The 16,547-nt window shown below is 41.1% G+C and overlaps 1 protein-coding gene across 1 annotated transcript in view; it reads left to right on the plus strand.

Moving 5' to 3' along the window:
- tncb (tenascin Cb) overlaps window positions 1-16,547 on the plus strand; it is a 138,439-nt gene that overhangs the window by 46,264 nt on the left and 75,628 nt on the right. The window lies entirely within an intron of this gene.

The following is a 16,547-nucleotide window of genomic DNA, read 5'->3' on the forward strand; positions in this document are numbered from 1 at the left end:
AACATTAAAATTTTGAGATACGACTTTTCTTCGGGGACTCTAACAAGTCTTAAATACAATTCACTAGATGATAAATTGGGTCATTTTTGAAAAACACATTTTATATGTCACCTCGGTTTATTTTACGTTTCAGCAACTAAAAATATTTAGTGATTTTAGGTCAGTTTACTAAAACAGTTGTGTATGTTGTTGCAAACTGGTGTGATGTTTAAAAGAAGTGCAGTTTTTAGTCCGTGAGTGTGCAATGAACACAATCAAACTGCATTATGGGAAATGTAGGATTCAGTTTTGGAGCTTGGCTCTGGAATAAAAGTCAAGCAGCTCTAAAATAACCATGTTACCAAAAAAACAATTAGGCCTGGTGTTATCAACATCAGTTCAGTTTAATGCAGTTTTGATCCTCTAACTAACACCAGTGTCTTGCTTATTCAGTTCCAGTCAAGGGGGCAGTTGTCGGTCTGAGAAGTGAAGCTCACTTCCGCGTTCAAAAAACTGCAATCCCCTCGGATTCCTCTGGGGGCTGGTGTCAGAAGGGAGCATTCCCCATAGACCCGCATGTTAAAATCGCCGACTTTACAGCCTCAGTAAACATGTTAAAAGCCTGGTGTCAGAACGTTTTTTCGTCTCAATCGATAGTTTCTACCCCCGCACACACTCTGAGGGGGGTGAATTTTTTTTTAACTCTATAGTTTTACTGTTATTAGGTTAAAATTCTGGCCAATCAGGGCGCGGAAACGTTGAGTGACAGGTCCGAGCAGCTCCGTGGACAGGCTGCTTCGAGGCCAGTGGGCGGGTTCTCGGCCGGCCAATCCAACATGGCGCTGTTCAGGCCGCCATATTTGAGTCACAAAAACGACTCCCCAAAACCAATGGGTGACGTCACGGACGCTACGTCCATTCTTTTTACAGTCTATGGTTCCAGTGCAAGCACTAATAAGTATTTGTTTCCATTAAATGACACATTATTGTAATCGTTTTACATCCGGCATGAAAAACACATTGGACATGCTTTTACTGCATGAAATTAACTCATAGGTTCATCTAGCTGAGTCTAATCAGCACCCTAATGAATTTCTACATTCATGATGCTTATGATGTTTTTGTTTTAGAAAGGTACTGTACTGTATGTGAGCATTTTTTGTGGACGTAACTGGTGCTCCAAAGGAATTAGGTCATACTGGTACAAATAGTCAAATGTGACACTTAGGTGTTATTAAGTCAACATAAACATGTCGCTTCAAGTGAGGAAAAACACTTTTTGCAACTAAGCAAATTGTCATGTTAGTGATCTGCAGCTGCTCTGAGTGAATTCCACAAGCAGCTCATTTATTCCTTCACAAGTCTCTTATGGGGGTCAATTAAAGTGATGTAGCAGGACTTGAGTGTGCATGCTCATCTCATATGCACGGTCTCATTCAGAGGCATGAAAGAGACAGCAATTAGGGAAATAACCCTCGGCGACCTTGTTAGCAAACTGCAAGTTTTCATGTACATTGTCGTGGACGTAGTTATGGTATGGCAAGAAACACAATAAGACTTCTGTGATTTTTCTACCAAAATCAGACCAGAGATAGATCAAATAAGATAAAACTTTATTGTACATATAACATTGTCATACATTTGAAATTTGTTGTTGTTTGTCAAATTAATTTGATAATTTGACAACCTGAAAAAAAAATCATCAATATATCAAATACCCAAATAATAAAAAGTAAATTGTAGTACTTTCAGCAGCAAACTGTTGGTGTTTAGCAGTGAAGGTCGGGGGTTAAAAGCCAGATGACTAAGGTCAACACTCATGCATGTAAGCCCTGTAAAAAAAGCACATGTGCGAGGTGCACAGATTCTTTACCTCGGTGTGGGGCTGACTCACTTTTACATGGTCTTTACACTCTGGTACCGTGGTAACACCACGTCAGGGATGTTCTCTGCTGGAGAACTATCTCCTGACGTTTGTCACGTGTCAAACGATTTTAAAAGATGAAGATGCATGATGTACCTTGATCTGTTTGTAAGCGGTTTGAAGTTTTGCATAGACAGCTCCGGTCAATCTCAGGAAAAAGGCAGGAGCTTAGATATATAATCAATAACAGCAGGACATCCATCATCAGAAACTGACCACATCAATTTGTCAATATCTGATATGCATGTATTCAAAACAACACTGGATAAGGGAAAAAGTCGTCGTGAACATTTAAGTTCTTTTTCTCTTTTGTTCTTACTGTGCTATAAGTGTCTGTACAGTGGCCATCAAGGCCTAAAGGTCTGCAGTCTGTCTCTATCCGGGCTGTTGTCTGTAGGATTAAAGACACAGGAGAGGGGGTTAGAAGCAAGAAGCAGCAAACTCGCACCACAATGGGGTCGAGGGGGAATAACATGTGGATGTGGAGGAGTGTGTGTGTGTGTGTGTGTGTGTGTGTATGAGTGAGGAGTAGGGGTGTGCAATACAACAAAAAATGAAAGCCTGAAGCAGCGAAGGTGGGTGGAAGGGCAGAATTCAAATGGCATTTGTGATAAGGTGACATTTAGAGAAATCTCTCCTCCATCTCTTTTGAACGAAAAGGTTTTATCTTTGATCCCTGAGAGAAGGGTCGGGCCAGAGTTGTACCAGCAAAGGTACAGTATATACCACAGTGTAAGAGTGTTTTATTTGCAGCATAAGCCATTCATGAGCACAGATTATACTACTTTTAAATTCAAAGTTCTCACTTTGAATACAAATTTGCAACTTTTTTAGCTGACAGAAGTATCAGATGGAAACTCTTAGTATATAATAGCATGGCTTCAAAGCGGGAATAATGATACGATTCGGGCGACAAATAAAAAGTGATGGCAACACTTTATTTGACGCCTATCTCTATAACGCATTGTAACCATACTTATAATGAGTTATAATGCAGTTATAGCACTGTATAACTATAGTTACAAACACTCAAATGATCATCATACTTTATAACAATAATTAAAACACACTACAAAGCATTTTATCATGGCTTATAAGGTCAGGTATTATAATAGGTTATGGTTGTTAGTAACTCGCTGACAATGCCAACATCGATAATGCATTATAAATATAGTTATAATGTGTTATAATTGGCATATAAACGTGTATAACTATCATTATAAACACTCATAAATTATCATAAGGCTTTATAACAATAAGCACATCATAGAGCATTTTATAATGGCTTATAAGGTCAAGTATTATAATAGAGTTATAATGCTCTATAATGTGTTATGCTTATTGTTATAAAGCCTTATGATAATTATGAGTGTTTATAATGATAGTTATACACGTTTATAAGCCAATTATAACACATTATAACTATATTTATAATGCATTATCGATGTGGGCATTGTCAGCGAGTTACAACAATTATACGTCATGATAAAATGCTTTATAGTGTGTTTTGATTATTGTTATAAAGCATTATGATCATTTGAGTGTTTATAACTGTAGTTACACAGTGCTATAACTGCATTAAAACTCATAAGTATGGTTATAATGCGTTATAAAGATAGGCATCAAATAAAGTGTTACCAAAGTGATGATTTTGTTGTGATGATCACCAGCGGTCGTAGTTCACCCTCCTTTTTTTATTAGGGCTGCGGCGCAGTTGCCATGGAGAAACATGCAATCAGCTGGTGTTTCCCTTCCTTTCACCGCCCCATGCCCTCCCTTCGCTCCCGTCCTCCGCCCCGTAACACAGTGCGCTCCTGTTGTTGTCAGACTGTGATGGAGCATGTGCAAGTGTGGGAAGGAGGATCTCAGCTGTTCATCCTGGAGAACTCATCTCCCCTCCCGTTCCGGTCCTAGGTGAGCTTCAATACTTCTCCAGACCTCCTTTTCCTTTGGCTGCCATTACCCAAACTAAGCTCATTTGTCCCCCCCAAGAGAACCATGATCTGCCTTTTGTTCGGGCCCCAACCTCCCATTCATGTCCCCCAGGAGAGTAGACAAAAGAGGAAGAGACACAGGCCTGAACCCTTTGCCCAGACAGACTGGGGAAGGCGACCATAAAGAGATGCTGGCTTGAATGGAGCTGCACTCTGACAGGGAGCCCTTTAGCTCCGGCTACATAGCCTCTGTCTCCGAGGGTGTCCTCATTATTGTGTGCAATCTTTACATTTCTTTAACTTACAGCGTAACTATGGCGGCACTGGGCGACCAATTCATCGTAACCCAAGGAAAACACATGCACTGAGGCAAAATACAAACGGCACAATCAAATACAGAAATGTGCTTCAAATACATGAAACACAGTTGAATAAAGAAAACATCAACACCTTTCATCTCCCAACATACGCAGCACAACAATTGTGCCAAAAACACGGACCAGAAACTACAAAACCATGACGCCAGAGCAAATCATTACAAGAACAGAGACATAGAAACATACTTTAACACATAGGCTACAACACAGCCAAATAGCGCTGACAAGTCAATTATGTCACAAAGTTGTGGTGAAGACATGCAATACTGAAGAATCTTTATTTATTTCCAGTGCATCAAACACTGACCTCAGATCAGATCATCATATTATCTGCCTCATCGGCCTTGTTCATATTGGAGCCCAAATCCATTTTTTTGCAAATCTCATCAGAGTCTGATCTCACTAACTGACAGTCCATCTTTGGAGTGGCAGTGTGAACAAGGTCATCCTTATCTTACAGCATCATGACACTGACAGGTTCAAACATTACTGACAGCAGAGGTGTTGGCTCTGATTGGTTTTTCTCCTGTGAAGAACACAATGGATGGTTGATCATGCTTCTCAAAATGAAAATTAATTCACTGATTAAAAGTTCTGCTTCCAAGCAAAAAAAAATGTAATGAGACAAAAGTACAATATCTGTCTTTTAAGAGCAGTAGAGTAAAAGTCATAGTTTCAAAGAAAGTACATAACTTGACAAATTGACTTAGGCACAGTCCTAATACTACGTTTTGCTTTGCTAATGTCCAACCCTGCACTGCCGTAGGCCTAGAGAGAGACATTTTTCTTCTACCTTCAGGAAGTCAGTCAACTTGGCAGGAGAAGGTCTCCTGTGTCCTATGGCTCCAACAATACAGAAACATGAGAAAGCCTGCAGAAGCATGGCTTTGTAATGGAGCGTGTACCAAGTGATAGAGATGAATGGAGCACTCACTTTGAACACAGTATCCAGTTCTCCTCCACACACACATACACGTCCATGGTGAGGATACCTGCAGAGGCTCAGAAGCACCTTTTCATAGAAACTGATCTCCACCACTGTGATGGAAAGAGTCATAATAGTAAGAAACCTTCTCCAAATAAAGACTTCGTACATTGTTGTGCTCTTGACACCAAACTAAACCTAAATGTGTGTGTCAAGAAGGGATCCTGTGTTGGCTTGTACAACAGAACAAAAGTGCACCATGTGGGTGACGGACGAGTCTTCCTCTCCCAGACACTATAATGACATCTAATGTTACCTCAATTCAATTCAATCCACACAACAGAGAAAACACCTGCGGAGCAGCATGTCTGAGAGGGACAGGTAGTTTAGCGTCATGCCCACAGTAATAATCATCATGTGTCAACCACATCAATGTTCTCTACGAGTCTCATACCGGCTTCTTTTCCCCCTATACTGTTGCTATCTGGTCTATTTTTACCAGACTGGCCAACATAGAACAGAATACATACATATAAAATACAAGCATATATTACAGCAATAGTGGGAGGCAGCAGCCTTACTTTTACACTGATAAGAGTTGTGAACTTTTATTGAATCTGTTTTATCTTTTTCTTTGGTGTCATGGTTTGGTCACACGTCCTCAAAGCATAGAAATGCCTTGAACCAGATAGTTAAATGGTCCTCTCCACTGATTGGTAAGTCTGAGTTTCTACCAGCATACCAGTTACAGAGGATAACTTCTTCCATTTTCAACGATAACTCCCTTCCCTTGCATTGCAAGTTCCATAGAAGACAAAACTTGACAGAAACAGCTTTGTTCCTGCTGCTGTTATTGAACTGAACAAGCAGTAGCTGCATACACTGACTGATTGTGCATATTATTATTTAATCATCCAGGTTTATGAATGCATTTTACTTTTTAAAGAGCAACTACATGCTTGATTTTTACCTCAACATTTTTAATTAAACAGATTTGGAGTAATGGTGATGGTTAAATCAATGACTTGTAACTAGTTCCAGGGAGAATGGAGGCTCTCTGCCTTCCACATAGCATCTCTTGGCTGAAAACCAACCTAATAAGATCAGAGCCTCTGACCCGGTCTGTCCCAGCTCTCGTCTCGTCTACACAAACGCAAGCCAACCGTAATCTCTTGTTTGTGACTGATAAGACTACACAAATATACACATCGTAACATACAGTAATATATGATGAATAACATTATCCACCGCTCCATGGATTGATTTCTCACCGGCTTTGTTGTAAACAAATGCACATGCCCGGGAGGAGGGTTAGCAAAACAGAGGAAAAGAGACTGGACTTGCATAGTTCCCCTTCAACCCAGGTTTATTCGTACTCCATTCGAATGAATTTAGAGTTTTTATTGATCGCTGTATCACTTTTATACTGTGCTTTTATCTATTTAGTCTTTTATTGGTGGAGCCTAGAGCACTTTTTCGCATGGTTAAAGGTGGTTGGTTCATTATGCTGTATGGCGTTGCATGTGTCCTGAGGTCTGTGTGTATGTATGGATGGATGTATAGATGAACAACTCACTGCAAAGCAAATCTGCCTCCGGGCATGAATAAAGTAACCTGAACCTGAACCTGAACTTTGTATTTCAAAAAAATATATTTCAGTCAGTAACATCCACCAAGGTTAACGTGAGCTGGATGACATGTTACTGGTTGCTCACATGGAGTTGGTCAACCTTAATCCATTCCTCTGGATAGAGTTGAATGTAGCAATTAGTTACTACATTTTGCCATAATTAGTGTTGATACTATACGTGACAACCTAATGTTGCTCACATTGACATCTTACAAGTAATGATATCAGTGTTAAACCATGCATCTCTATTGCTTCTCCTATATTTTACACTATAGTGCATGCGATTGTCTGATGGTAGGTCTATATGCATTTACCTCACATTGTGTAACACATACCCAATATCTGTATGTATGTACTCATTTTTCCAACTACTGTAAGACGTGTAGTCATTTCTGTGTGTGGTTGTGTTTCCATATTTGGTCGTGTTTGCAGCACATTTCTTGATGCTGCTGTTGTCAAACGTCAGAACGAATGTAAACTATGTCTTGTGTTCTCCTACTCTCTGTCTTCTCTTAATTATCAGATGGGCGCAGCTGCTTTGTGCTGTCTAAACTGTAACGACTGTGCGAGCTCTCTGTGTTGTGGATGCTGAGGAAACAAGACACAGGAATTTAAATTTGTTCTTTTTTTTTTTGCATCGGTGCAACTTGCTCGTGATTGTAAAATATCAGCTCTGGATCCTTGTTGTCAGGTTGAATCCAGCAGCTTATGCTCCTGTCATGGTTTACAGCACAAATCACATCATGTTTAAACCATAAGCTATATTACTGTAGGCTTTATAGGCTTGTAGGAATACTCTGAACTTCCCGACACGTTAATCTACAAAGCAATAAAGTCTGACATACAGTAGCTGTTTATCTGTCTCCACCTGTTTGATGTGGAGCTTGGGTTCAGCTAGGAGGCAACGGGTGGGATCTGCCATACTGTTCTATAGGGGCTCCTTTGCACAGCTTAAAATAGCAGAGATAAGGACCAAGTGTCAGCATGCATCCATGCTGTTACATATTATTACAAAAAAAAAAAAAAATTCCATGGTGTGGGCTGATATGTGTTCCGCACGGAAATGAGCCGCGCACAATCCTCGGCACAAAACGTGAGATTTTAGAAGGCGATGCCCATTATCTCCTGAAGACAAAGCCCGCTGATACAAAATGATGTTGGCATCAAAGTAAACACAGCCAGCAACAAAAAAAGAAATAACACCGTGGTGTAGCTGTTTTCATGGGGCACAATGCCCTGCTTTATATCAAAGTAATATGAATGGAAACTCACCCATTTGCAGTGTACAATATTAATTTCCAATGTAGTCAAGCATGACAAGTGTCTGAATTGTGCCCACAGGAAATTACAAACTCATGAGTGAAATAATAAGCTGTTTCACAAACCAGTCAAATCTATTTTCTTTCCGCACCAGCGACGGCTCATCCTGCTCATCAGCACCACTCTTTATGTTTTATAATCAAACTGCTTCATAACTGGTTTCAGTGGTGGATTCCTGCGCCTTCCTACTCTGAATCAAATGTCATTGTTCTCAGATTGTGCTCACACCATACCCATTCTTCCATCCATCCATCCATCCATCCATCCATCCATCCATCCATCCATCCATCCATCCATCCATCCATCCATCCATCCATCCATCCATCCATCCATCAGAGGTGTGTTTAGGAATCATCTGCTTCATCTCACCTTCATTTTGAAGCTGTGAGTGTACTTAGTCAGTGCTCCTCCTTTTCATTATCGCCAAACCACCGCACTTTTTCCACACATGCGGTACAGACATGGTTTAGTGAATTGCAAGACCTGTTCGTAGCTGCTGTCAGCAATCCAGTTAAAACTGTTAATAGTTTTGATTTTTGTTCCTTCTTTTCTCTGGTTCTTATAAGTTGTATAAGTTTGCACGTTTTACAAGCTCCATGTTTCTTTAAAGACCCTCCCCAACATTTTTGTTGTTGCCCACCCAAATATGCCAAATGCCCACCCAAAGATGTCATCCTATAGTGACACCTAACCAACCAACCAACCATCCATCCATCCATCCATCCATCAATCATCTGTCCATCTGTCCCATTCATGTGGATAAGATATATAAGAAACATGTAAGAAAATCCCTTCACATTTTGCACTGTCCACTGGGACCCAAAGACAAAATGATTAGACGTTCAAATGTCAAAAGGGTCAAAGGTCAGGCTCATATTCATTTTCACTTGCTTAAATTGTGTTGTGCTAAATTGTGTTTAACATTACAAGAGTGTTCTTATTGTCTTGTTTACTGCAAACATTTGCATTAAATAAGCATTTTAATTTTGATAAAATAACAATAGAAAACCATGTGACAGAGGAACAGCTTCAACACAGTGTGTCAACTTTCTTTGGCTTCACTTCTGAGTTCTCTCGTCCTCGCGTCTGACCCCGCGGGAGGACAAAGGAGTCGGAAGCTAAGAGCCCTGTAACCTGGGCTCACTTTAGGCGTCTCAGTGAGTTTGTGTGGTGTGGCTTTCTCCCTGTCACTCCTCTGTGAGGTGAGGTCACATCCCAAGGGGTCATTTCACCCAGGAGGTCCTCCAGCTCTTACTAGACACATTCCACTGTTTGCTGCTTGAATGCAAGAAACACAGGACAGGGCAGCTATCTTCACTTTTAACGGCCCCAACATCCAAAAAGGTTAGGTCCTGGGTAATACTGACCTACAAAGGCAAAGTTCAGTATCTGTAAAAATGCTAAACTGAGAAAAACAGCTTTTTGTGTTTTTCATTGTCAGGTTTAAGCATCAAATTATGAATAACTACCACGTCTATAATTGATTAGATAAAGGTGGACAGAATTACATGTATAACTACCAAGTCTATAATTGATTAGATAAAAGTGGACTGAATTACATGTATTTTGTATTTTGTCTTTCTGACCAATTTTGATTATTTTATGGCAGATACTGCACTGTTGCCTTGGTTTTGGTGCAGATACTGCACTTTGGCTTGGTATTAGCTACAGATACTGCACTTTGCCTTGGTTTTACTCCAATGGAATTATAGAGTAAGGGAGTACAGTTCTCTTTGCAGATACTGCACTTTGCCTTGGTTTCACATTGCTTTTTTTGGATGGACAGTAAAATAAAAAGCCCAATAACTCTGGAAATGTTAGCAGTACCAATATCAAATTCTACTAGATTGAAGAGAATATGCCACACTTTTGATTGGTCAAAAACATTGAAAAAATCCAGATACTGCACTTTGCCTTTGTAGGGCAGAATAATTCTCATTTAATCTACAGTTTAGAGTGTTTTGTGGACAGATAGTGGAGGCGATATGGTTTACTCATTAGACATCTGTTTATTCATGGGAGTGTGGTGGTTAAAGATGCTGGTTATTATAACAAATAACAAAGACGAGGCCAGTGTGGGATATCTAAGTGGTTTGTGTTAGGTCTATTGTTACAGTCCACATTCTGTTGCTTATATTGTGCTATCTTAATAGTACATGAATGTGACACAGATCCAAAGAGTATCATATGAGCACCGTTGGCTTGGATAGATAGAGACTGGACTGGATGAGAGAGGCAGCTGGTGAATGTAGGTGGCAGCCAGAGGGAACAAGGTGCCAACTGTAGCAACAAAACGCTGGGTGGAGAATAGTTATAGGGTCAGAGGTCAGGGACCACAGCACAGATACAAGGTCCTGACACCGTGTTGACAACATTTACTGGCCATTTATACTGATGGCTGCAGCAGTTGTGACTGTGTGTGGTCTGTAACAGCACAGAGAGTGAGACTCCAGCACAGACGCAGATATTCTGTTGTCTCTGTAACTGTCTGTTGTTCTGCCGTGTCATTTTAAAAGGCGTTCATTTGGTTTATGTCTGAGAATCAGACAAAAAAACAGCAACAAATTTTATGTCTGTCTGTCTTGCAAGACAACAGAACTGTGCAGACATTCTTAGGCGAGCTTCGCCTAAAGTGAGGGGAAATAAAACACTCATTAACAGCTGTAAAACAGTATTGTATTGAAATTCTTCAGCTTGGACATGAACATTTCTAAACAGTCACAAAGGCGTTTTCACACCTGCCTTGTGTAGTTCGCTTGAAACAAACTCAAATTCGTCCTTTGCTGCAGCTATTTGGCCAGGTGTGAACACAACAATCAAACTCTGGTGTGGACCAAACAAAGCGGACCAAGACCCAGCTCTCGGTGCTGTACCAGACAAGCCCTGGTACGGTTCATTTGAGGTCTGAAAGCAGCATGACCTTGATCCGACCCATGAGCATACTGCGCGCATGAGAACACGCTCTCTCCTCTGCAGCCGTCTTGTAGCAGCTCGTCTTTGTTGTAGGATTGTGAGAGCAGCATCATAAAACCGACATTTGACGTATTAATGCTCAAAATGTCCTGTGAATGTCTGAAGGTATATAAACCAGATCAGAACACAGACTGCAGTGTCCAAGCTCTCCATAAGTGTTTACTTCCTCGCTCCCTGCTTTCCTGCCTTAGACGTTTTTGACCAATGATTGAAGGGCCTCAGTGTACATGTAGTTTTGTTTTCAAATTCTGGTCCACATACAAAAAGTGCAATGTGAAAGTAAACTGCACAAAACATAAAAACGTAAACATTGCATTTAGTTCGGAAGCAAGTGAACTAATGGACTAATTAGCTCTGTTTTGGTCTCCACCCACTCCTGAGGGAAATATCTGCTAAAAGCTATTCCCAACTAGGTTTTCTAGTGTCTGATGTACTGATGATCACAGTCAGTAAGTTTACATGTACAGCTAAGTGGAGCTATACTCATAGCTCGATTTCAGCGTCTCGTCGGAATTCTGTCCTTTACATGGGAAAATGGAATAACTGACAGTGTCTGCCTCCTCAACACAGGTGGTGATAGCGTCATTTCAGCGGGTTACGTAATACGGACCCCTCTCTGTTGACTTTTCTCTCTCCGAGTTAGTAACTGGATATAAATATCTTCAGTTCTCAACTAAATTCCCGACCGGACGCAATGGTCTGAGCCGGTTCTGGCTGAAAATATATACAAATGAGCGGGGTCGGACCTTGGGCTTCCTTTTTGTTAATAAAACACATCTTTTTGCTCGTTGCACTGTACTGTCTCTACTGTTGTGAGGCATGCACATATGCATTGTCCAGTTTCATTCCGATTAAAGGTATAATATGTAGGAATACCCCCCATCTAGCGGTGCGGTTGCATATCAGAACGTATTCTTGATGTTGCATTCACGTGAAATCGGGCAGATGTCAGACAGACAACAGATGCTGCATGTAACAGGATAAACAAGCGTCTATGTAAACAAGTGGTCCGCCAGCACGAGGCAAAACAATACAGGCGTGACAATATGTTGTCATGGTGATGTCGTGTTGTTTACCTGACCCATGTTTTACCATCTTTTTCTGGTGGAGTAAAATGACATCCGGTTGGTTTGCCGACGGCCGTCTGCCTGACTGCACCTGAATGCAACATCAGTGCCTCCGTCCTTCCTCACACTTCATTTGTATGCGGGTGTGATTCGACTTCAGTGAAATACGTATTTATGAAAGCAATATTTGATTTTTGCTAATAAAAAGCCAAATAAGTTACATACTGGGGCTTTAAGGTGTATACATGCAGAAGAAAACTGGTTTCCTTGGGCAAGACACTGAACCCACACTTACCCTCCGATGTATCATCAGATGTGTGAATGATTAGCCCCCAAAAAAGCCTGTCTACGAACAGAGCTCTATGAATGTGTGTGGGGTCAATGTGACAAAAACAGTGTAAAGCACTTTGACTAGAAAAGTGCTATATAAGTGCAAGCCCATTGACCATTTACCTCTAACACATTTACATGCACTTCAGTTGGACAGTTATAGTTGGATTAAGGCAATAATTCTTTTTTTTCAACAGTCAGGTAAACTGTTCACTGGGTTCATTACAGCTTCACTGTAGACAGCTGCAGTTTCATCTCGCATTTCAACTCTTTGCGGGAAAGAAAACAAGTGTAGTTGACAGACTGCTGGACCGCTCCTCACCAGGTAACATTCAGATCTCAGAGCTGTTTCTCCCTCTACAACATCATCCCTCACGGATTTGAGGAAGTCTTTTATAAATAGGTTGCAAACATCCATCCCATATAAACAGCTGCGGAAAAGTGAAACAGAAACACTTGGTTTCTCTGTGTCTCATGAAAGCTATCTTGGGGCCCGTGTACTCCCTGGGTTATGAATTATGGATCACCGCTAATAGGCTGTTTCTCCTTTGTTTAACTTACTGTGGTCGAAGGCTTATCGCTGATGGCTGCTGCTACTTGGACTCCTTACCTCGGTGCTCATCGCCAATATTATTCTTCCCATCACTGTGTTATTGTCTCATTATTGCATTACCGAGGCAGGGGGGCTTCAAAAAGTCTTGGAGGGGAGGAGGTGGACTGGGTTCTCTGTTAAAGTGACCCTCCCTGAGGATTTAACCCACACTGTCCCACCTTGCTGCTGCATTATGGATGAAGGACAGACATCGGGAGGGAGGGGAGGAATGGGAGTGGGGTCCCTTATTACCTTGTGATTCATTTTTAATGAGGTAAACAGGTCTTTCCAGGTCACCCACAACCTCACACACACACACACGCACACATCCCGTAGTGGGTGGTGTGTCTTCCCCATCGGCTGCCTTATTGCTGCCCTCTTTGACATGCTCCATGGCTGCAGGGGCTCCTTAGTATAATTAGGTCTCACTGTCATTGACGGAACGAGTCTCACTTCCCACAGAGTCCCTTCTTTTTCCTTCAGGTTAGATATGATCAATTATACAGCGGCAAGAAGACCTTACTATAAGCTCCAAGGAAACCTTTGCCTCACTTCTCCCCTCCCTGCCTGTAGAGTGAGCTTTCCAACAGTGGCTAACAGACTCTGAATATGAGTTACTGTGTGTGTACTGACTTATAACTGATTTAACTGCATGTTAGAGCTTATAGGGTAACACTTTATTTGACGCCTATCTCTATAACACATTATAACCATACTTATGAGTTATAATGCAGTTATATCACTGTATAACTATAGTTATAACACTCATAAATGATCATAATGCTTTATAATAATAATCATAACACACTATAAAGCATTTTATCATGACTTATAAGGTCAGGTATTATAATACATTATAATCGTTAACGCCCACATCGATAATACATTATAAATATACTTATAATGTGTTATAATTGTCTTATAAACGTGTATAACTATCAAACACTCATACATTATCATAAGGCTTCATAACAATAAGCATAACACATCATATAGCATTTTATAATGGCTTATAAGGTCAAGTAATATAATAGAGTTATAATGCTCTATAATGTGTTATGATTATAAAGCATTATGATCATTTATGAGTGTTTATAATGATTGAAAGCATTGTCATTGAGTTACTAACATTTATAACGTATTATAATACCTGACCTTATAAGTCCTGATAAAATGCTTTATAGTGTGTTTTGATTATTGTTATAAAGCGTTGTATCTGCATTATAACTCATTATAAGTATGGTTATAATGCGTATAGGCATCAAATAAAGTGTTACCAAGCTTATACATTTAATTTTAAACAGTTTGTTACATGGAAATTCATTCTCAACAGCCTGTCGATCTGCAAGCTCTCGACTTTTCAAGCCTTATGCAACATGGCTCAATGCAGGCAGTCAAAGTCTTGTCTTACTTTTGTATTTTTATGTCTCTGTACATGTTAAATGACATGCCAATAAAACTCAACATTGTTGTGCTCTTATGGAAATAGAAAAAAAAATCTCCCTCAAGCAGATGTCTGGCTCCACAGAGGCAGAAATTGGATGACAGGCGAGGATGCACATGCAGGGGGTGGGTGGGTTGGGGGGGGGGGCGTCATCTGGGAAATCAAAACCTGCTCAGTTCACTTGCTCTGAAAGTCGGCGAACAGGTACACCTTCACGTACAAGAAGGTGGAGAACTCCCACAGCAATTCTCCCGTGAAGCCTGGCGAGGCTGTGAAGAGAGAGAGAGAGTGTGACAGGAAGGTGAGAAAAGGAACAGATGGAGAGATGCAGGGAATCTACATTTACAGTCATTTAAAACAGGTGCTATACATAGCCAAGCTTTCAACCCATCATCTCATCTAAATGATATCATTACATCCAGAAGTCATTAAAAAAAGGGAAAAAAAAGAAAGAAAAAAAAAACGATCTTTTCCCTTGGACTCTATAGATTTCCTCCCTCTCCCTGGGGAGCACGGATGAAAATGAATTTAAGACCCCTCGAGTCATTGAATTTGCTTTTTATCACCCGATAGCCGTGCTACATATGTGCCATTGTGCTGTATATAGGATTAGAGAGGATCTTTTCTGCCTGACTGGCTACCGGCTCTCAGCAGCGAGATGAGGATCATTTCCCCCGCTGAGAAAAGCTCTACTCAGCCTAGACAAAACACTCGGCACACACACACACACACATATACACACCCCACTGGTGTTCGGCATTGGATGTTCGCTCGCATACCACCAATCGTTATCAACATGTGGGGCGTTTGACATTGGGAGAGCGTGTCGTCCTCGATGGGTGTTTCACATCAGGGCGGGGAAAACCTATATATTTACCCGGCTTCAGAAGGGCTTGTTTGCATCGTTAGCATATAGTTTGCCTCGACAACTTTTCCTGAGGCAGGAAAGGAAACCCGGCCCACCTGCCCCACCATCACCAGCACCATGGAGCACAGCCCTGTACAATCAGTCAGAGGGGTCATACTCTGAATTAAAGGAGAATTCCAGTCATTTCTGATCTGTCCTGATGGTCACCCAGTGTTGGGGGGAGCAAAAAACACGACTAAAATTGATGCAGGCAAACCGGAGTTACACCATGGCTACCCGGCGCTAGGGATAGCGACAACGCTAACCTATGGGGGCAATTCTTTCAACCACAACAAACAATCAAATATCTATGGTACATGCCTGGAATCCTTATGACACACCTCTGAACTCATATAGTGTACAGTATAAACAGTATTTCTTTGTGTTTTTGCATGTAGCCACTCACCTCAGACAGCCGAACTCTGAAACATCCTGGAAAGACATTACTAAACAATCACAGAGCGTCTGCTCTCCCCACCACAGAAACAAACTCCTTGTTGTAATGATTTCTTTACAAAAATAAATGGTCAAACAGTGCAGTGGTAATGTCCAAAATATCTCCGACCGTTTATTCTTGTAAAGAAATCATCACAACAAGGAAAAAGTGTTTGTTTCTGTGGTGGGGAGAGCAGGCACTCTGTGATGGGATAGTAATGTCTTTCCAGGATGTTTCAGAGTTGAGGTGAGTGATTACATGCAAAAACACAAAGTTTACACTGTTTATACTGTACACTATATGAGTTCAGTGGTGTGTCATAAGGATTCCAGTCATGTACCATAGATAATTGGTTGTTTTTTGAGTGTTTGTTGTGGTTGAAAACATTGCCCCCATAGGTTAGCGTTGTGGCTATCCCTAGCGTCGTCTAGCCATGGTGTAACTCCGGTTTGCCTGCATCAATATTAGTCGCGTTTTTTTCTCCCCCCAACACTGGGTGACCATCAGGACAATGATTTAAGGGTCAAAAATGATCGGAATTCTCCTTTAATGAGTGTCAGGCCATCCTCCACACTGGCTCTCATGGATGGTGGATCTTTTGATGCACATCTCCGCCCTCTTTGAAGCCGCTACCGTTTCTTCTTCTTCTTCTTCTTCAGAGTGAGGGCTGGATAGTGTGTCTGTGTGGTGCAGCATCCTCCTGATCTCT

Source organism: Trachurus japonicus, chromosome 9 (assembly GCF_045865225.1).
Source record: "Trachurus japonicus isolate A0001 chromosome 9, Traja_1.0".
In the NCBI taxonomy this organism is placed as follows: Eukaryota; Metazoa; Chordata; class Actinopteri; order Carangiformes; family Carangidae; genus Trachurus; species Trachurus japonicus.